This window comes from Balaenoptera musculus, chromosome 8, assembly GCF_009873245.2.
Source record: "Balaenoptera musculus isolate JJ_BM4_2016_0621 chromosome 8, mBalMus1.pri.v3, whole genome shotgun sequence".
NCBI lineage: Eukaryota > Metazoa > Chordata > Mammalia > Artiodactyla > Balaenopteridae > Balaenoptera > Balaenoptera musculus.
This window is the reverse complement of record NC_045792.1, coordinates 3,312,502-3,335,739: the sequence shown is the minus strand read 5'-3', so window position 1 is coordinate 3,335,739 and position 23,238 is coordinate 3,312,502. Positions and strand designations below refer to the sequence as shown.

The 23,238-nt window shown below is 47.4% G+C and overlaps 1 long non-coding RNA gene across 1 annotated transcript in view; it reads left to right on the top strand.

Annotated features, from left to right (window-relative positions):
• Window positions 1-23,238, top strand: part of LOC118899422 — a 255,792-nt gene that overhangs the window by 156,997 nt on the left and 75,557 nt on the right. The window contains exon 3 of the long non-coding RNA XR_005020943.1: window positions 4,907-5,095. This is a non-coding gene — a long non-coding RNA (uncharacterized LOC118899422). The remainder of the gene's footprint in view (window positions 1-4,906; window positions 5,096-23,238) is intronic.

Here is a 23,238-nt window from a genome sequence, read left to right as displayed (position 1 = left end):
GTTTCCCTCTGAACCCTCTCGCAAAGAACTTGCAGTAGAGTGTAGATAAAGAGTCCCAAGTAGTTAACCGTAGAGTGTACAGTGGGTTCCAAGTCTCCTTGGGTAGGCATGGAAGGCTTCCATGAGGAGGCAATGCCTGAGCTCACTCTCACCAGCGAGGCAGGCGTTTGCTGTTGCACAGGTAGGGGGGACCCGAGGGAGAGGGCATGCGTCTTACTGCTACTTGGTCATGATTTCCCCCGTCAGTTCCTTACTGTTTTTCCCAGTCTCAAGATTTCGTGCTGTGCTCATGGGTAAATTAATCCAAGGCGAGCCGAGGGATTTGTCTGACTTCATTGAGAGGTTAGAGATAGAACCAGAACTGGGATTCCCTTGTCCTGATTCTCAGCCCAGGCTCTTTAACCTTTGCTGTGCCTATGAAGAGCCTCGTATGGAAGGAGCAGGTTCATTCAACACTCATCAGCCTTCATCAAGGTCCACAGCCTGCTGAGCCGTGGTGAGGACGGGGGTGACATAAAGATGGAAATGATCTCAAAGTGAGACGTGCGGATAACTAATAGCAGTGCCATTTAGCAGGTGTCGAGAAGGGGTAAAGCGAGGTACCAGGTATGCACAGAGGAAGAACAGTGCACTTTGCTGGTGAGGAAAAGGTGTCCTGGACAAGTTGGCATTTAAGGAGTTTGTGACCACCTAGAGAGGTGGGTTAGGGAGGGTGGGAGGGAGACGCAAGAGGGAGGAGATGTGGGGATGTATGTATATGTATAGCTGATTCACTTTGTTATACAGCAGAAACTAACACACCATTGTAAAGCAATTAGACTCCAATAAAGGTGTTAAAAAAAAAAGAACAACTGTCTTTGCTGGACTGCACATAGCTCGGCTCGCCGTTGCCTTGAAGTAGCCGGGAACTCTAAGGTCCCGTGATGCAGCGTTGCTCCCGTTTGTTAGCCAGCTGCCCACCTTCTTGACGTGTGGGCTTCCTGACTGATGAAAACTGGAATCTGCTCCTTCAGCTGCACACTGAGTGCTTCTCTGTCTGTGTTTCCTTCTGAGCCCGAGTCCGGATGCTTGGCAGTAGTGAAGCAACAAGGCGTGCGTGAGACCGGCACTCTCTGTCTGCGGAGGAGTGTTTTATTATGATTACAACATGCGATTCCTTACAACAGCAACCCATATTGGTCATTACGTGCTGAGAGCCATCAACTCTGTGCTCTGCAGGGTGCAACTTTATTGTCAAGAACACTTGATTGCTTGCCTCTGCTTTTATAACCTTGGCTTGCACCTTAGGCTCCATCCTAAAGATTAGTGGAGAACCCAAGAATGAGATCTTGGCAAATCCAAAAACTTGGATGAACTTCCCCCTGCAGACTCCTGTTCCCTGCAGAGATGGGCATCCGGATGACTTACCTAAGCGGCTGCAGACACCTGGGCTGGCGAGTGAGGACTGTGAACCCTGGGGCTTCCGAATGGAGAAGTCAGTGCCTGGAGAGGCGGCCGCATGCCCAAGCAGAGACTCCTGCTGTTCATCGTATTTGATGTTTCCCTGACTTCGTTTTGAATTTATTTTCCCATTGGCTAAACATCCTGAAATTCTACCACTGGACACCCATTGCTCTGGGTTCATGAGACCTCACTCTTATTATTCACTTTCTTTTCTCCTCTTTCTCTGTCCCACACTCCTTCTCTCCCTCCTTCCCTTGCTCTTTCTTAACACAAATGTAGGGGATTATTTTAGTCCTAGTCTTACAAAACTGAAATCACTTAAGTACATTTCTCTGCAACTTGTTTTTCTCTGAACCATATATCACAGAAATCCCCCCAGGTCAATCAATACAGATTGAACAAGACCACATTCTTTTTATTAGTTGAAGAATATTTTATGGTGTGAGTGTTCTTGGGGTGTTTAACCTTTTCCTGTATTGAGTGAGTTTCCACTTGTAGTCACTACAGACTCTGGTGCAGTAACCATCCTGTACGCATATTCTTTGACACTCTACTTTTGTTTCTAGGGGTAGGAGCTCTTACGTGTGATTTAGGGGGCAAAGTAGGTGTATATTTTGAATTTTAATAGATCTTGCCAGGTCATTGTAGCCGTTCATGTTCTCGCCAGCAGTGTTTGAGAGGGCCTTACCTCCAGGATTCTTACCAGGTGAAAATCTCTTTTAAAATGCACATTCTTCTGGAAAAGTGTCTAACCAGCAGTTGAAAATAACAATGTCTACAATGTGTATAATTTTTTTTGCAGTTTACAAACTGCTTTTATCACATGTATTATCTCATTCACCCCTACAAAAGTCCTTCTGGATGGTTTTTGTATAGAAGCAGAAACTTAGGCTCAGAATGCAGAGCGATTTGCCCAAGACCAGGGTCAGAGAGACATCAAATCCAGAACCGATGATCGATGACGCATTCCCTTACACCAGCCCCATCTTTATATTTAAGTGTCAGTTATTTGGTCCCCAGATGCAGTGAACACAGTGCCTGTCTGTGCTCATGGCCGGGCCCCGCTACTGAGGACCTGGCTGGCATTGGACAAGTTTGCTTCACTTCCTGTGACACCAATTCCTTGTCAGTAACATTGTAGCCAAAATTCCGCCTCTGTACCCTGGTACCAAATTGAATCTTGGGGACAGTTTTGGGTGAAGTAGAAAAGAATAGCCTTATTGCCTTGCCAGGCAGAGGGGGCCACAGCTAATGCCCTCAAAACTGTGTGTCCCGACCTGGAGGGGGTAGTGAGGAGTTTTATAGTAATGGTTCAAAGAGGGCGTGGTCAGCTCGTGGACATTCTTCTGACTGGTTGGTGGGGAGGTAAGCAGGAGTCGGCATCATAAACTTTCTGGTTCCAACTGGTCTGGGGTCTCCGTGCTCGTGGGTGGCAGACAGTTAACTTCTCCCCCCTGGAGGGAGTTTCAGTGTCTGCAAAACAGCTCAAAGACATTGTGACGTGCATCCCCTGAGGGGGCACCAGGACCCTGCCTCACTGGCTGCACTGTGGTTTCTCCACTGCTCCTCCCCTGTCTCTGCAGCCCCTCCCTTCCTAATCAGTAACTGTTTGAACCTGCCCTTTGGAACTCAGGGAAGGTCAAGGAGGCTGAGTGAAGCCTATTTCCTACAAATAAGAAACAAGGGACACAGAAAGGCTTTTGTGCCCAGGAGTCCCACAGGGTCCTGCTGGGTTTCTACATGAGGGGCTGAGCTGGGTGCTCTCCAGTATCCTTCCAGCTCTAACAACAGTGGCTCAGAGGAGGGGGATGGTGCTAACAGGGATGTAGAAGCCTAAGGAAAAGGGAATTCTAAAGGGGTTGGGGAACACAGTGGGGAAAAGGAGGAAGGGCTTCTTTAAAATCACAGAACACTGCACTAACCACACATTCTGTGTATTGAGGATTAAAGCCACACAGTTCGAATTACGTCCAGCTTAACACCCGGCCTGCTGCCCCTGACATTGGTTGTTCGCCACTGGGATGATTGATGTGCAGTGTTGGCAGCAGAGCGGGTAAGGCCAGGCAGGAACTGGGGAAACTGGGATTCTTCTTTCTGCACCTTGAGGCAAATACCCAAATGATCTTGGAGCATGTGTTCCTGAAGTATTGGGTTGGCTAAAAAGTTCGTATGGAAAAACCCAAACGAACTTTTTGGCCAATTCAATACTTATAAATTCTGGAGTTTAAAGACTTATTGTGTGCCAGGCAGACTGTTAGTAGCTTAATGTCCTTTGAGCTATCTCCCCTGGAGGATGGTCGTATTCTGTACGAGGGTTTTTCTGGCAGATTCTTTAGGTCAGATAGGCTTGATGTGCTCAACTTACCACTGAGGCGACATCAGAAGCCTCATGTCGAGGTGGGTCTGCTGCACCCTTGGGTCTTTTTTTATTGCAATCCATTGTCAATCCGGTCTTACCTGTCCTATCGATTAATTTTTTTCTGATTATACAAATAACACATAATCATTATAAAGGTATTAGTAAGCATTAACATAAGTGTAAATAGCCTTCTAGTCCTTAAAAAAGTTTTTAAAAACACACACAATGAGGTCCGGCTGTGTGTGTGTGTGTGTGTGTGTGTGTGTGTGTATCTATAATTTTGATCCACTCCATGTTAGGACATCAGCATTTTCTCTGCCCCTCACCTGGATGAGATGTTCACTCCAGCCTTGTCCAGCAGGGGCAGGTGGAGAACTGGGAAGAGAGTTTTTCACAGATGCACGTTACTTTTCAAAGCAATGGCTTCACCCACTTTAGAAATGAGTTCCCTTAGGAACTTAGTCTCTCAGCGATCAAATGAGCAGTTCCTCCTCCCCTGAGGGAAAGCTGGGAAGAGAGCTGAGAGAAGGTGGTGGGGTTTCCTCTCCCTGAGCTGGGGCTGCAGCCTGCGGAGGAGGCCCCAAGAATTCCCTCCCCTGACACGTGTTTCCCTTACCAGCTTCAAGACGGCAATACGAGAAAATAGAGACTGTTGGGTAGAGATGCCTTGACTTGGTGTATTTCCCTATGAAAGATGTCAGGATCTGGGATGACTGGGTTAAAGATACATGTTTTAGCATTTCTGCAGATTTGTTCAACTTAACTTTAAAACTAAATGTATGTGAAAATACTTTGAAACTGAAAAGTGACATCTAAATAACACTAGGATCATTATTGCTATTAAATTGAATTTTGTTGTTTGGGGACCCGGTTTTCAGTCTGTATTTAAATATTCAGGCACATGTGAATGTAGATTAGTTTCATCTGTTTTTTCATCCATAAAGTGAGTATGATAATAATGCCTACTTTGTGTTGTTTTTTTTTTTTCTTGAGGATCGGATGAAATAATGTGGACGAAAGTGCTTTGTAAACTGTAAAGTACTAATCAGATGTTAATAATAATAATGTTTATTATTAAATTAGCCATCCTTCCTACCTTTCCAGTATCTGAAGCATTTTAAGCAAGTCGTCAATCCATTTCTACTGAGGAGTATTGGATGTGCCCCGGGGAGAGAAAGCTTGAGGCTGGTCCCCTGGCCCACAGTGAGTCCTCGTATTGATGCTGGATGGACAGAGTGGACGCAATGATGCCCCAGCCTGACACTTCATGACTCCATGGCTGTGATGCTTGGGGTAAGTGCCTACAGCTTCCTGAGCCAGATAAAACATATAACCCGGAATCCATATGGCATGTGTGTACATAAGGACCAAATAGCATAACGCTTGGCATATCATCCTGGCTTACTCTTATAATTACTCTTAGTTGAAGGTTACCCTTAGCTCCATGATGAAAGGACAATTATCACATATTTTGGCTGAGCAAGGGGAGCAGGTTCCGACTGGCCAGTCGAGGGACCTGAGGCTGCTGAAGAACGTTAAAAAAAACCCTTGATACTAAGTTCTTTCTTTGTTTAAACACTAATGGATATTATTACCTTTATCCATCATGATTCAATGGAGCAAATGCTGATTCTGGGAATTATATTAGGAGAATCTGAGCTTTTTAAAAGTTCAAAGTAGCAGGCAAAGCATCATCGGAAACTGAGTAGTTTGGGGGAAAACTCAGGCAGGGAACAGGTGTTTGACTCTGGTTTTGTCTTAGCCTCACGTGGGGTGGAGCGGAGTCTCGCCTCTTGACTTGCGTGAAACTGGCTCTGAACTTGGAATTCCCCTCACAGCGCGCCCTCCTGGTTTGTTATCTTACTGGGTCTGACTCAGACTTGGGCGGGGTGGGGTTGGGCGGTGACGGCTGCCCCAGGACGGCAGGGGGCTCCCAGGCAGAGGATTCTGTTAAGTTCAGGGGAGGGGAGTTTCGTCCAAGGTCCGGTTTCTCGGGGGCGGGATGTGGAGCTCTGGGAATTGAAGCAGTGTTTCTGAGCATCGAGCGCCAGTGAAGCTGGGGTGTAGGGCTGGAGCAGGCAGCAAGGTCAAACCCGCAGAACGAGGAGAGAGAAAAGGAGGCAGATGGGAATCACGCGGCGCCCGTGTTCAGCTGTAATCTAACATGACTTTCCCCTCTGTCGGCGAAGGGGGGCACGTGATGTTAACATTCATTATCATGTCATATTCGATTGACTGCCAGGATTTATTATACTTTGTGCTGTTACACCCGGAATACTGACGAAACCTATTCCCTTGCCCAAGGAAGGCCTCTGCTTTCTAATCTTCACAGAATAACAGGGAGGTGGAAGGCCATCAATACCAGAGTGATGAATGTCAGAGTGAGGCCAGACCAGCGGCACCTTAATTCCAGAAGCAGCAGGAAAAGGAGGGAAGAGGGGCTAGAGGGACGCGAGCCTGCCTCTGGAACGTGAAGCACAGAGCTGGGCTGGCGGCTCACTATCCAGGGGCAGCCGAGGGGTGGCTCCCTGTGGGTGTGTCGGTGTCGACAACTAGCGTGTGTCTTCGTACAATCGTCCAGGAGGAGCTGCGGACCACAGTGCGGGGAGCACGAGAAGCCATTCCCACCACGAAGACCATCCAGCATTTTGCCTAAGTTACTTAATCACCCCCAGAACTGTTTACTGAGGATCCCCTAGGGACCAGGCACTGTACTAAGCTTCTAGGGGTCCAGGAACAGACAGATGACCTAACGGCTACTGGACAAGGTTGTAAGTTCGGTCATAGAGTTTCACTGCGTCACTCGAATATTTATTAAAGCTATTTGTTTAAGACACTGAGCTAGATGCTAGAAATGTGAAGAGAAATAAAACAGGATCTGTGTGGTCTGGGACTTCACGGAGAGTGCTGGGGGAGTCCAGGGCAGGGAGACCTAGCACCTAGGTCTGTGCTAGACCCTGTCTGAGGCGGGAGGAGAGGCACAGCACTGGCCAGAGGGCAGCCGGTAGCCAGTAGCCAAGCAGATGCGGGGCAGCAAGGGTTCCTGGAGAGGGACCGTGTGTGAAAAGGCTCAGAGCCAGGAAGAGAGCGTCTGGTTGAGGAACTTCCGCAAGCACGGGGTGCGCTGGAGCACAGGGGGCTGTGAGGGGAGGTGGCAGGGAAGCCACCAGCCCTACCCCGCAAAGTGCCATCAGAGGAGCCTTATGTCCTCGGGGAGGTCACTCTTCCAGGCTGCATTTGCCTCCCAGCAGTCTATTTCCCCCTGTCTAGGGCTCCTTTTCCCATTTCTGCCTCACCTCCGCTCCACCTCATCTCCCTTCTCTCCACCTTATCTGTCTACCTCACTTCTACCTTCTCCACCCTATTCCCTCTCCACCTTATCCTAACTTACATCTCCAGCAGCATTTTTATCTGAGTTAGGTGTTAGGTGACAATGGCTGATGAGCCCAAGGGACTTACTTTTCAATGGAGATTCCTAAACTTTGGACAACTTCGCCTTCAGACCCCTGAGGCCTGGGTGGGATGTGTATGGGGGGGTTGCTGTGGGCAGAGGCAGTCAATTTTCCCTGCACCTCTCAAATTATACTACCTGTTCCTAAAACTCATCGGCTTAGGGGAGGGGAGGATGGAGAAAGTGATTTCTGGGTGCCCTGAATTCAGGTAAAGGTGTGATTTCTTTAGTCAGACTGTTAAAGGCCGGGGCTGTGTCCAGGCCTGAATCCTGAAGGATGGAACTCAAGCATGGGTTCTGTTTTTTTTTATTTGGATTGAGAAGATTCCAGAGAGGTTTTGCTTCTCACATTTATCTTAGCCCTGAAGAACATCACCAGGATTGGGGGCGCCAGAGACTCAATGTTTTAAATTCTGAAGAAAGAGCTCTCATATGGAAAGCTGGGGTTTTATTTATCTTAGAATGATTCTGATTTGCTGGATCCCTTGGGTGGGTCAACTGAGGTAACGTTATCTTACCAGTTTTCTGTAAACCAAAGGATACATTTGCATCTTTGTTTGTACAAATTAAAATAATCATTTACATACACATTTGCATAATGTAAGAACTCTGTGTACATAAGATTAAATTAATTAGTAGCTCTGATAGGTACTTTGTATCTAAAAGCACCGACAGCATGATCTGGCGGAAAGAGCTCAGGTTCTGAGCTCAGAATCGGGTCCAAATCCTTCATCTACCACTTACTGGCCGTGTGGCTTCTCTTTGAGTCTCAGTTTCTTCATGTATAAAAATAGGTAAAATAATCTCAACCTCACCTACCTATTGTTTAAGGCCCAGATAACTGAATAATGGATATAGTAAGTCCCCAGCGCAATGCCTGGTACAAGGAGGGTGTGGGATGTAAGTCTGTTCTTTTGACAACTCAGGATTGTGGCCCAAACTGAGAAGCTCCTGAAGAGCAGTCTGGCAGGTGCCTCTCTTGTTTTCTCTAAAGAAAGGGAGGGTGAGCCGCTGGACGGTTGTGAGATGAAAACAAAGATAAGCTGAGCTGGGCGCACGGCCGACTGTCCCAGCGTTCAGGGACCGTCGTGTTTCCCGGGTCTCACTGCTCATCTTAACCAGCGTGATTGCACGCTCAGAGGTGGGTCTGCACGTGTTGGGAACGCCATTCCTCGGCCCCGCTGTCCCTCCTTTATGCTCACGCGGAGAAGTCCAGCCCTCGGCTTACCTGTGTGCGGACCGTGATGGGAGCAGGGGCAGGTGGCTGGAGGAGAAGACCCCTCACCGCGTCGTGTTAGCTGGAGTCAGTCGCTGAGAAGTAGATCCCGAGCTGGAGCTTGAGGTGGGTGGGCGGGGCTGACCCCTCTGAAGGATGCAGCTGGGGAGGGAGGGGTCGACAAGGAAAACTTGCAGAATGTGAGGGGGTCTGCCACCTGTGACAGAGTACGGAGAGCCCGAGATCGTGCTGCAATTCTGAGAAACTCTCGGCCAACGCAGTGGGGAGCCGTGGGGCAAAGGCAGCCAGTGGAGCCGTCCCACGAGGGGAACCCCCCCCTCAGCCACGGGCTGGGCGCTGCCAGGCAGAGCGTGGCTTTGGCTCAGATGTCCTGTCCGATCCTGAAGGCCCTGCACTGGGGAGCCTGTCGGGTAGCTGCCCTTCTCCAGCCGCTGCAGGTTCTCTCTTGAAACGGAGCCGGAGGGACACACCCCCCTGGCTCCTGCACAGGCCGCTACGGGTGTTCCTTTAAATGAAGACCAGAAACAGCCAATGGGTCTTTAGCGCCACCGGCCAGCACGACCACGTGGCCTTCGTCAGTTCACTCCCCCCCGGCGGAGCGCTTCACACCTTCATTGCTCACCTCAAAGTTCTGAAGCTCTCCTGCTCTCAGAAACTTTCTGTCCTTTATTTCCCTGAGGGACCACCAGGGGTAACCCAGCACCGTGAGCCTATCACGATTTCTGCGCCTGTACCCACGCGCTCTGCCTTCTTGCCCGTTAGAGGCTGTGCCCTCCAGTCTACAGCCCACGCCTCCACCTGTGTGCTGCGTGCCCTCCACTTGGACGCTCGGGACCCTCTCTCCGCACCTCTTACCCCTCAGCAGAGGGCTGTCCATTTAGCATCTCACTCCCGCACGCCTCCGAGTGACACTCCTGGAGATGCTTGTCCGTGTCCTTCATTTCCATTTTCCGCTTCCACATTTTTCTGGATCTCAATCCAATGCAGATTCTGTTCTGTCCACACACTGGTGAGGTTGCTTGGTCCAGGGGGCATCACTTTCCATCACTTCTCGTCCGCATCTTCCGGTTCCCCTGCTCCCCTTCTTGGAAAGCCTTCGTCACGTGGTTTCAGAGACACTGTGCCCTTGCTTTCCTCCTCCTCACGGTCACCCCTCAGTGTCCATTCCTCGTGTCTCCTAATCTCTACTGTCTCGTAAACCGGAAAGCTGCAGGACTCAGTTTTCACACCTCTGTCCAGTCTAAATATACTGCCTAAGCCATCTCGTCTCCTTCATGGCTTTGAACAACAGCTGTTCACGGGCACCTTCCATCTCCAGCCCTGCCCTCCTCGTTTACCTCCAGACTGGTGTGTCCAGCCGTCTCCACTTGGATATCGAATAGATATTTGAGAGTCAACAGGTATAAAACAGAATCCTTGGTTCCCGCCCCTCCTCCAAAACTCCTCCTCTCCTCTTTATCCAGGAATTCAGACCGAAATTCTTGCCGTCATCCTCGACTCCTCTTTTACACCCCACATCCAAACTATCAACACACTCTCCAGGCTGGACCTTTGAAACACATCCTGGATGTGGTTACTTTTCAATTCCTCCAGCTCCAGCCTCTACTCCCAGCCCATAGCGCCTCTCCCTGCACAGCCAGGATGACCACCGACTAACCTCCTGCTGCCACTCACTGCCCTGGGCTCTGGTCTCCACATAGCTAGTGGTCAGACCATTCCCCAGCTAACAAGCTTCCCAGGGCTTCTGTCCCACTAAGCCCTCAAGCTTCAAACTGCCCTTAAACCTAGTGGCTTAAAGCAGTGTTATGGACTGAATGTGTCTCCCAAAATTCACATGCTGAAACCCTACCCCCCCAATGTAATGCATTAGGAGGCGGGGCCTTTGGGAGGTAATTAGGATTAGATGATGTCGTGAGGGTGGAGCCTCATGATGGGATTAGTGCCCATATAAGAGTCACCAGAGGCCTTCCCTGGTGGCACAGTGGTTAAGAATCCACCTGCCAATGCAGGGGACACAGGATCAATCCCTGGTCCGGGAAGATTCCACATGCCACGGAGCAACTAAGCCCATGCGCCACAACTACTGAGCCTGCACTCTAGAGCCTGTGAGCCACAACTACTGAAGCCTGTGTGCCTAGAGCTCACGCTCCATAGCAAGAGAAGCCACCGCAGTGAGAAGCCCACACACTGCAATGAAGAGTAGCCCCCCCGGCTGCAACTAGAGAAAGCCCATGCACAGCAACGAAGACTCAATGCAGCCAAAAATAAATAAATTTAAAAAAAAAAAGAAAGAGTCATCAGAGAACTTGCTTCCTCTCTCTGCCCTCCACTGTGGGAAGGTCCCAGGGGAAGTCGTCAGCCTGCACTCCAGAAGAGGCTCTCACCAGAGCCAGAGCACGCTGGCACTCTGATCTTGGACTTCCAGCCTCCAGAACTGTGAGGAATACATTTCTCTTGTTTATAAACCACCCAGTTGAGCAGATAAGACAAGCAGCAACTACTTTTATTATGTCTCATGATTCTGTGGGTCAGGAATCCAGGCAGGCCTGAGTTAGGTGATGCTTCCCTTCTACACGGCATCAACTGGGGTCACTCAGTAGGATTCAGCTTGTGGCTGGTCTGGTGTAGAGAGTCCAAGATGACTTTACTCTCATGCCTGGCACCTTGGCAGGAGGATTGAAAGGCTGAGCTCCACTGGACCCAGTTGGGCCCCCCTTCCTCACCATGTAGCCCAAGGCCTCTCCACATTGTCTCTCCAGCAGCACCTCTACATGGTAGCTAAGGGCTTCCCAGAGACCAGAATAGGAGATGGAAATTCTCCGAAGCCCAGGTCCAGAGCTGGCCCAGCATCACTTGTCTATGGGGCAAGGGCGTCACAGGCCAGCCCAGATCCCTGGGGAGGAGAAACACACCTCTCCTGTCAATGGGAGTGGGAGCAAAGCATTTATGGCCACTTTGAAACCACCACACTAAAAGTACAATTAGGCTTCTGTTTTACAGAGTACAATGCCCTAAATGATCTGTCTCTGGCTACCATTCCAACCTCATTTTCTCTGCTGATTTTATCACAGTCATTCCAGCGTCCTTGCTGTTCCTGGAATATTTTTCTGATTCAACATTTGCACTTACTGGAATCCCCCAAACATTCATGCCCATCTCTCGTTCTCCGTTCAGGCATCTGCTCAAAGGCTACAACTCAGAGAGACGTTCTCTCAGCTGGCCCAGCCTCTCTTCATGTGACCCACACAGTTACCCTTCATCCCCCTGGTCATCCCTGGACTTCTGTTCCCTGCGGTTTGCTTACTCTTTGTTTTTCCCCTGGAATGGGATGTTTCCTGTTTTGCTACCACTGAATCTCCAGCCCCTAGAAGAGTGAAGTACACTTAGAAGGCCCTCAGAAAACGTTTGTTAAATGCTGGAGAAACCAAGTAACTCCTGTGTCTTCAAGAAGCTTAGCAGTGACGTGGGGAGACCAGGCAGCAACACGGTTTTCCTCCCAAGCGCCTCGTTAGAAATCGCTGGACTTGACTTGCATTTATCTCCTATAATTGTGTGTGGGAACCAAAGGAAAGGAAAGTCCGAAATGCAGTGATAGAAGAGAGGTCCCTGACCTTCCTTGCAATCACTGAAGCTGGCAGCCTCTGGTGTTTTCTGTTTGGCTCCGGTACGTCAGTATAATCGAAGCCTGTGTGTGATGGGCGGGTGGTCCTGCGTTTGCAGATGCTCTTGTCTTGCAGTGGTGGTGTGTGGGCGGGGGTGGAATGTTCACTCAGAGTGAACGCTTCTTCCTGAGACTTCTAGGATGAAAATGAGTGTAAGGCACCATGACTTTGCCAGTAGATTGTTTTCTTCGTCCTTAAGTTCCCAGCACAGAGCTGAGTGCCAGTCACATAATAGGCACTCAGTAAATATTAGTAAAATAATGAATTCTATTGGGGATTATGTAAGTGGCTCCTGTTGGATTCGAATGTGACTTGGTGCTACTGACCAGAACCCTGGCCAACTCTGAGTAGCACTTACAGGGCCGAGGCTGGCGGCAAAAGTGTAACGGGGTGCTGTGGACAAGTCTCCTGGCCTGGCCTGCCTGTGCCTCTGTAAGACTCAAGACCGCCGTGGCAGAAAGCGACAGAGACCCACCATGAGCTACCTAAACAAAGTGGCCTCCACGATGGAGGGACCCTGGGGTATCTTGTGGAATCCATGGAGTTGGAGTACCAAGGCAGGGCTGGGAAGTCCAAGGTGGCAGCTGGGTCTCAGGAGGGAACAGAGCTGGTGCTTGAAATGCTGGCAGGATACTCCTTATCCTGCGCTCAGGTTTTCCTGCTGTGTGTTGGCAACTTTCTTTCACACTGGGTACCAGGTTTCCACTTACGGCAAAAAAACATGCCCACCTACAACATTCCAGATGTATGGTTTTGGTGAGAAGAGGGAAGGTCATAGGACTCGATCATAGACTGAACCTCAGTAGATGAGTAGGAGGGACCCGTTGGTCCAGCTGTTATAGGTGTTGCACCCTGAGAAAATCAACTGTAGTCAGAAGGTGGAGTCAGGTAAGGACACAATAGGTCACGTGACCTGGAAGACTTGGGGAGATAAGAAGATGGTTCTCAAAGAAGGGCTGAACCCTGCTGAGCGGACAGTCACGTAGCTGCCACGTCCACCTTCTGGGTGATGCTGATGCATGTGTCACCACTCTGAGGGACGGATGTAGCTGTGTTCTCTTCCACGTGGTCACATCTTCCATCTACAGGTGATTGTGCCTTGGCCCCGAGGGCAACCCGTCCATATGCTCCATACGTTATGCACTAGCCCGAGTGGAAACACTGGGCCTGAGTAGATTATTTCCTAGGAAACGTGGAGTTGGGAAATGTGGAGATTGAAGGAGTTAGCACAGGAGCAGACGCCGACAGGCTGTACTGGGAGATGATGCAGCATAGATTTGGACTCAACAGCCAAAGCCACATGGTGCTCCAAGTTATCAGGAGGAAAAGCCAGTTGTAAGCACAGGAAGATGCTCAGAGACGTAAGTCAGGAGCTGAGACACAGGCAGAAACTGATGGCCGTGACAGAGGTGGAGGTGGGGTGGGGAGAGATGTGACCCCCCCAGAGAAGGACTAATAACTGATTCTTAGTGATTGCTGGACTTCTGTTACCATTCTAGTTTCAGTCTCAGGCTACCTGTAAGGTTGGCGTAAACTCTTTTATATAAGGAAGCTCGAGAAGGTCTCTGTTCCTTGAACGAGAGAAGTTTGAAGGAAAACTTTGTCCTTATGTTTTCCTGTCCCGCTGTCCTCGGTTGTGTGCTCTGCCCCCTCTGCTCAGGCTAGTTCTGGAGAACAGATTAGGAAATTAAAGGACTGGGTATTCATGGTGAAAGTAAGGAAGAGGAAGAGGATTCTCCCAGGTAAAAGATGAGGAAACTGGGGTCATATAGTTAGACATCTGGCTGGAGGTTAGACAGTGGGTGACAGATTCCAAACCAGGTCCAACACCTTTCATTCCATCACAATGGCCTCACCTTCCTTTACTTACACCAAAGCTAATATGGTCCCAGGACGATCCAGTAGAATAACATTTACAAGAAGAACTCTACAGAGAAAGTGAATTTTACTTTGGCACCACTAAACAGCATCCTGCATTATGTTTAAATTCACCTGTTATGTCTCTCTCTCTCTCTCTCCCTCTCTCTTTCTCTCTCTCTCACACACACACACAGCTGAAGAAGAGAAAAAAGCACACAGTTCTACATTAAATCATTGTTCTCCTCTGAAGAAATGAAGATAAATACTTTTCCACTGTGATTGATTGACTAACTTTAATTAATACTACTGGGAAAATGATTTTTTAAAATTACCTTAACTAAATTTTAACATTTAATTTAACTTGAACAATCATTGCTTCATTAATACCTGTAGTGGTTTGAATGGTGGCCCCCCCAAAGGATATGTCCACATTCTAACCCTTAGAACATGTGAGTGTGAACTTACTGGGAAAAAGGATTTTTGCAATTAATGTAATTAATTTGAGGATTTTGAGATGAGATCGTCTGAATTAGCTGGGAGGAACCTAAATCCAAAGGCAAGTTTCTTTATAGGAGACAGAAAAGGACACAGATGGGAGGAGGTCATGTGAACACAGAGGCAGAACTTGGAGTGATATGACCACAAGCCAAGGAACACCTGGCACCTCCTGGAAGAGGCTGGGAAGGGTTCTCCCTGAGAGCCCTCTTGGGGAGCTTGACCCTGTTGCATCTGAATTTTGGACTTCTGAGCTTCAGAACTGTGAGAGAATAAATTTCTGTTTTTTAAGCCATTTTGTGCTAATTTGTTACTGCAGCCACAGCGTACTAAAACCATATGCTTCCTTTTTCTTTTAAGAAAATTTTTACTTTCTTTTGCCTCTGTTTCCTCAAGCTAATTCATAATACTTGCTTTGTGATCTGGTCATGGTTTTATGAGCATTTATTGAGTATTTACTACGTTTCAGGCACAACGTCAAGAGTTTTAGAGGAATATCCTCTTTCTTTTTTTTTTTTGGCCATGCCACGCGACATGCAGGATCTTAGTTCCCTGACCAGGGGTTGAACCTGTGCCCCCTGCAGTGGAAGCACAGAGTCCTAACCACTGAATCATCAGGGAATTCCTCAGAATATCCTCTTTTAACTTTACTACAAACATATGAGCTTATAACATTATTCTCCTCCTTTTATGTGCAGGAAACCTTAGTTAGAGAAGTTAAATTATTTATTAATGAAAAAAAAACTGGAAAGTGAAAAGATGAGGATTTGAACCCAGGCCATCAGAGTCACGAGCCCACAAGTTGTACCCTGCAGGGTTCAGTTTTGAATCTAAAGACCTGCTCTAGCTGCTTTAAGGCTTTAAAGACTAGACATTTCAGAAAATCAAAGTCTGCCTCTTTGGCTGGTCAACTGCCTGAACAAATGTATATGGTGTTATCTCTTACCTGTCCATTGCATCCAGGTGCCTCCCTTGCTAAAAAAGAGCTACCTTCCTCCATGCACCTTCTCTCTGCCACTCAGCTCATTTTCAGCTCACGTCTGTGTCTCATGCCTTCCCTCCAGTCTGAAATGACATGAGAGGTAAACAGTTCCAATGTGACACGCCCTGACGTCTCTTTCCAGTGAAATTAAGGTTATCCTATAGGGACCAGTTTTCTAATCTCTCTACAGTGTCCCTCCTCTCAACAGACATTAAATTATTATTACTTTTTTGCATATGATGCTAGAAATCATTCTTTAGATTCTTCAGTGAAAGACCACTGGCGATTGTATCAGAGGGTTAGGGCTAAGCTCGTTCTTTCTCTCTGAAACATTTAAACCTTAAATCTACTGAACATTTAAAATGGAAATCCATAAAAGAGGGGATATATGTATACGTATAGCTGATTCACTTTGCCGTGCAGTATAAACTAACACAATACTGTAAAGCAACTATACTCCAATAAAAATTTTTTAAAAAATGGAATTTGAGTAAAGGGAAACATTTTTTGAGCACGCTTACACAGTAGTTTTCTTCCTTCAGACTTGGCTGGTTAGGAGGAATCCTTAACTGATTGTTTTCTTGGCATAAGCCAGTATTTCTCTAAGTTGATAGGAAACTGAACAGAGCAATGAAATGTTACCAGCCCTTGCCCTTCCCCAGAACTCTACAAGGTTTGTTCATATGCGTGTGGTCTCTAGGGGGCCCCTGGCTGTCCTTGTCACCAACAGTCCCATTTCTGCCAACGCCCTCACAAGTGATATGAAGGGTATTTCAAGACAATCTAACAATCTCCTGAAACACTGAGGAAGCAGGAGAGAAAAGTATGCATCATGGGTACCATTAGCTTTAAATTAAAAACACTACTCCCTCTCCCATCACACACATACACACACACGCGTGCGCACATACACATACACACACACCCAGCCACCAGAATTTAAAAAAAAAAGAAGTACTTGCCTAGTCAGGATTATTTATGTAAACGCTTTAAAGAATGGGCCTGGGCTTCCCTGGTGGCGCAGTGGTTGGGAATCTGCCTGCCAATGCAGGAGACACGGGTTCGAGCCCTGGTCTGGGAAGATCCCACATGCCGCGGAGCGGCTAGGCCCGTGAGCCACAACTACTGAGCCTGCGCGTCTGGAGCCTGTGCTCCGCAACGGGAGAGGCCGCGACAGTGAGAGGCCCGCGCACCGCGATGAAGAGTGGCCCCCACTTGCCGCAACTAGAGAAAGCCCTTGCATAGAAATGAAGACCCAACACAGCCATAAATAAATAAATAAATAAATTTATTTTTAAAAAAAATGGTGGCAAAATACACATAACATAAAATTTAAAAAAAAAAAAAAAAAAGAATGGGCCTAAAGATATTTTTCTTCTTAGCAGCCTTTTGAGCAGTTTCTATCTTTTTCATCTGTTTTCATCTAAGCTGTACTTCAGTGCCTTTTAACTGTATAGTTTTATGTGTCACCACTGATGGTAGTCGCCAGATAAATACAGCAGAGAGCTGGCATAGATCTTCTTTATGGGCGATATATATACAAAGTGGCTTTCACATTTGTACACGTGCTCCATATCTTTGGAACCTGAAGCTGACAGGAGAAATAATAAACCAACTTTGTAAAGTAGCATATTCCCAATAGTTTAAGGCATTGAAGAAATCTTAACAACCCTCTTTATTATGATGTACTGACAGCATTCGTTCAGCGGCAGACATTTATTTTGTGGCTCCCAAGTTCCAGGCACTCTGCTAGGCATTGTGGATGCCTCCATGACTAAAATATGGGCCGTGCTTGAGACTTTTAAAGCCTTGAAAGGCAGGCCTGGGTATACGTGAACTGAAATAAAACAATGCGATAATTTAGAGTGTCTTGGGAGCGCAGAGGAGAGAGCAAGCGACATTTTCCAGGAGTAGGGTCAGCAGAAGCTTCAGAGCACGACCAAATTCAGTGGCTTCCTGGGACCAAAGAGTTAATGGAGGTATATTCAGTGCAGAAAATAGCATTTACTCTCCCTGAAAAAATAGGACAGTAAGTGGGTGACAAATTGCTGCCGTGTTTATTTCTTCCTTAAGAAGTGGACATATTACAAGCCACTGTGAACCCTTTTTCTTGCTCGCCGAGGTCTGCCCTTAGCTCATGTGGGAGAAGAAAATAATGAGAAATGATAACTGCCTTCAAATATTGAAGGTGCTGTCTGGTGGAGAAAGCATAACACTGGCTCAGAGTTACTCCAGACGGTCATGGCCGGGCCCCCAAGACAACAGTTAGAAGGAGGGAGATTTTAGCTTCCTGTGAAAAAGAGAGCTGCCTCGTGGACCTTGGCTGCCTTGTGGGGCAGTGAGTTCCCCATCACCAGCAGGGTTCAAGCAGAGGTAGAGGATCGTGTCTGGAGGAACAAGGAGGCTCAGCTTTCTTTTACTCCAGCGGGTTCTTCCCTGGGTATGTTCATTTGTGTTGAATTAGGGAGCAGGAGGTGGGGGAAACAGTGGGGTTTAGGACAAGATCTCCAAGTGGAATAATTCCGCCTGTGATCCAGTCAAACATCTTCACACCTCTGGAGGGAAAGAGGCCTGGATATTATCATCCCAGCTCCATAGAGGAGGAAGGCCTCCTAAACTCGGCGAGGATAGCATCTACCTGCCACTACGGGAGGGGTGGGAGGCTTATCTCATTAGGAGATGGTGGGGCTCACAGACGCTCGGAAGAAAGGAAAGCGGAAGGGCAACGTGCTGTTTATTTATAAAGACAGATTCCACATACAGTGCCTGCAGGGGATTTAGTGCCGCGCTTCGAGTGAATAAATCCCTCCAGTGTCAGAGACATAAGACGTTGTCAAGCTGCCTCTGAGACAATGTGATCATAAAGTCTTAGAACCGAAATACCTCCAGTCACCTTGGTAAGAAAATAATCCTCTCTCAAGTGATGCTTTGAAATGTAATGGAGTCACTCCCTATCCAGTAAGTGAACTGCGGAGGTGTGCTGTGGCCGACACGGGCCCTGGGAACGGGGCTGCAGGGCAGAGCAAGGATGCTGCTTTCTCTCGCACTCCGAGTCCTCCCCAGGCGGACCCCAATCTGCTTTTATAGTCCCATTTCCCATGACTGTCCTCCCCGAAGCATGTGCCTCATCTAAGTGGTCCCCTCCACCTGCCCAGCAAGGCCATGGTGAGGAGTTCCAGCCAGCGGAACAGCCAGGGCTGGGCAGGGAACACTCCATCTCTTGAACGTGGCTTTGGATCAACAGGCAGGATAAAATGAAGGCCAGGCTGCGTTTGTTTTGATAGCCAGAGTTGGAGCCGATGATCATAAATGCATCTGGCCAGGTGACCAGGGGGTAGGAGCCTTGTAGGAATGCCCCATCCCCACAGCCCGCTCCTGGCCATGTCACAGCTGAGTCCATGTGGGTATGGAGAATGGGACAGGGGGACCGTGGTGCAGTCTGAGGTCAGGAAAGGAGTCTCGGGGGCAAGAGATGGGGTATCAGCCAGCCTGGGGTCCACAGCAGTCATGCGACTTAACCCCAGAGAGAGGAGTTTCCCTGAGAGAGCCTTGCAACCAAATGCCATTTCAACGTGGGATCGACCTAGAGAGAACTCAGTCTCATTAAGACAACATTCTGTGCGGAAGTGAAGGGCGCATCTGTTCCTGCCGCGTCTGTGGGCCTGGATCTTGATGCCAATCGTCAGGAAGGATCTGACCTCACGGACCTGGCAGTTCTATATAACAATAGCCAGAGAGATTCTTTAACGTGGAGCTTTGTGAAGGTGACAAAAGGATTTAAGTGTGACAGAACTCACAACATGTAATGAGAACTACCTACAGTTCATTTTACACTGCAGTAGAGAGCAAGGGAAGAGCAGAGTTTCAGCTTCTTTTCACTAAGGGATTGATGATAATCCTTACTGTGGTTTAACCCATTTGGTTTTGATACAATCTGGATCCCTCTTGACTATTTCCCATATTGACCTTAACTCACAATATCTATGCTAGTGTAAATATTCCTCGCTAAAGGAGTTTGCCAATGCGCTTGTTCCAAAGGGCAGTTTTTAAGGCCTGAGTCATTATTAGCTGAGTTCTATGGAAAGCTGAACTTCCCCCAGTATGTTCCTCAAATAGCTGGTTGTGCTGACATGTCTCTGAGGTCCTCTAACCTGAGCACCCTTTGGCCGCTACCTGAGATGGATGAGGCTGGGTCGATAGACAAGAACCAGACCAGAAACAGCCTGCCAGACCATGTTGAAGACCTAGCCTTGAGCTTTATACTGTGGGCCGTGGGAGTCATTGAAGGCTATTAAGCAGGGCAGTAGATGAATCTGGAAGCAGAACATTGCGAGTGGATGCAGAGAAATGAAATCCTAGTAACCTATGGGCTTGTCATCTGATTTATTTCTCTTGAGTCTGGACCCATTTTGTATATGCTCCAATAGGCAGATCATCTCCCAGGCAGAGCAGGATGCTGGTAGTGAAATGCCAATTGCTCCCACAGTACATGGACATAAGGAAAAGATTTTCAAGTACTTGAATTTGGAAGTTCAGAGTAGAAATGAATGAGAAAAAGATTTTGAGGATAGAGGGGTCCTTGGTGATGGGAATGGAATTAACTTTATCTTTGGAAGGTTGGATTAGAAGGAACCACTACACAGAGAATCAAATTGTTCTCTATTGGCCTGGGAACTGATGTTTTTGACTTGAATCCGGTGCAATTCTTTGGCCTTCTGAAGCTTGTGAGACTTCACATTTCTAGGAAGAGTCTGTCTGTGGCTGGCCCAGTGGTGGAGCCATGGAGGAAGTGACTTGAATACCAAACTAGTTCTCCTGTTGTGTGAAGGCCCAATGACCGTAGGAGAGATAAACGTGGTGGTTGGTAGAATGACTCTGGAGAGCCCTTCAAGGCCATTAGTCCTTCCTGTCTGTCAGCCTAGGGTGAGGAATATAGGATGGGTGACTGAAGTTACAAAGTGAAGACAGAAACACATTTCTGTCAAAACTGGAAATCAAATGGAGGCCCTCAGACAAAGGTGATTGGGTGGGGTAGCTAGGGAGGTGGACTCTTTCTTGGATGAACAAGCAGAGTCCCTTACTTAGAAAAAAGAGAGACATTTCATGAGTGTGCCACTGACTATGACACTGACATTGTTACCTCATATAGGTGGTGTCAGTGATAAACCAAACCAACCAGGGTCAAGTAGAGTTTGGCAATGATCAGTGGAGATTTACAGATTTCTCAATCCTCTTTTGGCATGAACAGGTCCTTCACAGGTATTTGGAAACTTTGGTATCTTCTTGGTAAATGATCACTAGATTTCTGGCACTGAAATCCAAAGGATGAGTTGGATCTAATGAAGCAAAGCGTGGGGGGTGATGATGAGTTAATTCTCAAATATTCCTGCAAAGAAAATGTTGTGTCCAAAAGCCTGAGAGCAAGAAATGTGATATTGCCTTCAGTATGTTGAGGTTATGACATGGTCAAGGAATCACAAGAAATAGATTCATGAAAATCCTTGTAGGTCCTTTTAAAGAATTTAGGCAACGAAGGTCTTTAATAAATTTTAAAGTGGAGAATAAAGTGACAAACTTGGAGTCCAGGCAGCTGAGGTGATGGAAGCTTTGAGATGGGGAGACCTGTGAAGAGACCCTGGGGTGAAGCCTTTAGAGATGAATATCTGAGCTCAAGCCTCGGCTGCAGGCATGGAGGAGATGAGAAGGATCCAGAAAATAGAAAGTACGATTGGTCTGACTTGGGGATTGTATTAGTCAGGGTTCTCCAGAGAAACAGAACCAATAGGATACATATGGAGATAATGAGGAGAAGATTTATGATGGACATTGGGTCACATGACTATGGAGGCCCAGAAGTTCTGTGATCTGCTGTCTGCAGGCTGGAGCCCCAGTAAAGCCGGTGGGGTAATTCAGCCTGAGTGTGAAGGCCTGATAATCTAGGGCCAATGGTGTGGGCCCTGGTCTGCATCTGAAAGCCCTATTACCCAGTGTCTGAGGGCAGGAGAAGATGGATGTCTCAGCTCAAGTGAATTAGCTCTTCCTCTGCATTTTCTGTTGTATTCAGGCCATCAGTGGGTTGGATGATTCAGGCCATCAGTGGGTTGGATGATGCAGCCCACATGGGTGAGGATGATCTTCTTTACTCAGTCTACTGATTCAAATGCTTATCTCTTCCAGAGACACCCTCACAGAAATAGTGTGTACCAGCTTTCTGGGCATCTTTTACTCCAATCAAGTTGACACATAAAGTTAACCATCACCGTGATGAATTAATATGAAAAGTTAGAGGGAGGAGACAAAGGCCAGTTTTCTAATTTGGATGGTGGGCCCCTCAAACAGTAGATGACAAGAAATGACAATCAATGACAAGAAAATTAGGCAGAGGAGAAGGTTTTGGGGAAAGAGAGTCACCGATTTTTAGATATGCTGAGTATGACGTATTGCGAGACAAGCTAGAAAAAATATCCATCTGCAGCTCTGGTAAGAAGTCCAGACTGGAAACTTGGGTTTAGGAGACATTAACTTATGGGTGGTGATTAAGATAATGAAAGAGGATGTGTTGGCTTGGGGAAAGCCTTAAGCACGTATGAGACAGAACACATTGGGTCTCTGGTAATCAGGTGATCTGGGCCTTGGAGATTCATTCCCTCCCTGTTTTGACAGCACAGCAAGACGCCAGTGAGACAGGCCTGAGTTAGCTCATTGGACAGGCTGAACTCCGGAGCCTTTTCCTCTTTCCAGTAACATCATTTCTTTGAAAAGGAAGTTTCCACTTACACTGTTGACTCAATGTTCTCTGCCCCCTTCTCAACTATCCCATAAATGTGGAGTGTAATACAAACGTGTACAACATGATAGGGTCTCTTAGACCACGGTGTACCCAGCCATGTCTAACCTAAACAGAGGACCGAGGCTGCCTGTGCTCTGCCACTGCTTTCTCATAGGTTTTTCCTCAATAAGTCTTTTTTATGTTTTCAATGCATGGTACTGGTGGTGGTGGTGTGTGTGTGTCTGTGCCCCCTTTGCATGGCATCTGTCCTTACCTGACTTGGGGGAAGTGGACTTGGGTCAATGAAATGACCTCAAAACCAAGGTTCTGGCTAATACACCCAGGACTCACTGGGAATTAGCTGGAGAGATTAGGAGCATGTAATTTTTTCCATTCAGAAGTCAGTATAGGATTTTATGCAAGAGAGTGTGATGGTTTTCAATTTTCTTTTGGAGGATTGGCATAAAATTCCATAATAAAAATGAAACCCAAACCCTTGAAGACTGTCTTTGAAAGGAGAAGGTCATGGTAGGAAGGGTTCTTGGAACTCAGGACTCTGATTTTTCTTCTAGAAATTCCTTTTGTAAGTTTCTTTCTGACATCCATCATCTTAGCCAGTTCAGCATGATAGGGACATTTTCACTCTAAGACCCTTCCCTTCACACCTCTTCCTTACAACCCTGCAGCAAGGCCCAATGCTCTCATTCATTGTTTCAAAAATGGATAAACAATAATTCAAATGAGACTTTACTAAAATTAAGGAGATTTTTAAATGACAAATATAGCAAGTTGTTATTGAGTGTTTACTTTATGCAGGGGATTATCTGGAGTGCAATAGCTTATTTGTTCTTCACAACAACCCCATGAGGTAAATCCTGTGATTATTCCCATTTTAAAGATAATGAAGGGCTTCCCTGGTGGCGCAGTGGTTGAGAATCTGCCTGCAAATGCAGGGGACGCGGGTTCGAGCCCTGGTCTGG